Genomic DNA, 1502 nt, shown 5'->3' on the forward strand with positions numbered 1-1502 from the left:
AGTTAGCGTTCTTAGTGAAATTACCGAAGAAACTTCTGCAGCAACGACATGGAAGAAGCTGGAAGATCTGTATTCTAAGAAATCAGTGACAAACTGCATCTACCTGAAAAAAGGTTATACAATCTCTGTATGAATGAAGGTACACCTATTAAACCTCACCTTTATGAGTTTAATTCAATTATAATGGACATGAAGAACGTGGATATCAAAATTAAGAGTGAGGATCAAGCCTTGATTGTGTTATATTCTTTACCAGTGTCTTATGATACTTTTGTCGATACGCTGCTAAATGGGAAAGACAGTATTTCACTAGAAGATGTTAGTAATATACTAAAATCTAATGAGTTGGAAAAGAGCTTTCCAGACAGTAGAATTGAGGGCGAGGGTGTTGTGAGTAAAGGAAGAACACAACAAAAGGACTTTAACAGGAAAAAGTTAATCGCCAGATCGAAGTCTAGAGCAAGGAAGCAGAACTGCTATGAGTGCGGGGAGCAAGGTCACTACAAGAGCGATTATGCTAAACTGAAAAAGAAAAGACGGAAGCAGAAAATAGATAATTCGGCAAATATTGTCGACACTGAAAATAATTATGATGATACTTACTATGTAAGGGAAGTTTGTACTGTAAGTTGTAGTCATGGGCCGAATTCCTTGGTTCTTGATGCTGGTGCTACTTTCCGCATGTGTCCACACAAGAATTAGTTACAACTTACAAGCAGATGAGTGGGATTGTCTACATGGGAGATGATAATCCATAACCAGTAGAGGGGATTGCTAACATCAGATTGAGAATGTTTGCTGGAATTATTAGAAAAATTGAATGTTGACATTTTCCTCAGATAAAGAGAAATTTGATTTCCCTTTCGACTTTTGAATGATCAAGAGTATAAGTTTCACTCCGAGAATGAATACTTAAAGTGTGTAAAGTCTCCATGGTACTCGTTAAGGGTAAACTAGATTCTAAATTGTATCATCTTTAGGTCAATGTAGTTGAAGGAGAAGCTGATGTAGCTTTTGGAAAAAGTAATCTGAATCAGTCTCAGATGTGGCACTTGCGACTTGGTCATATGAGTGACAAGATATTGTCTTTGTTGATCAAGAAAAATTTGCTGGATGGGTATAAAAAATCAAGTTTTGAATTTTTGTGAGCATCATGTATTTAGTAAACAGACAAAGATAAAATTCAACAAGAAGGTAGAGCACAAGACTAGAGACAAGTTAGATTATATACATTCAGACTTGTGGGGTCCAAACAGAGTTCCCTTTAAGAGAGATGCCATGTATTTTATGACTTTGATTTATGATTACTCAAGAATAGTGTCGGTGTATTTTTAAAAAACAAAAGATGAGGCATTTCTGACATTTGTTAAATGGAAGACGATGGTTGAGAGGCAGACGAAAAGAAAAGTTAAGCGTCTTCGAACTGACAATGGGTTGGAATTTTGTAATTCTGAGTTCAATAATTTCTGCAGTAGAGAGGGCATAGTGAGACACCATACTTG

Source organism: Nicotiana tomentosiformis, chromosome 8, assembly GCF_000390325.3.
Source record: "Nicotiana tomentosiformis chromosome 8, ASM39032v3, whole genome shotgun sequence".
Classification (NCBI taxonomy): domain Eukaryota; kingdom Viridiplantae; phylum Streptophyta; class Magnoliopsida; order Solanales; family Solanaceae; genus Nicotiana; species Nicotiana tomentosiformis.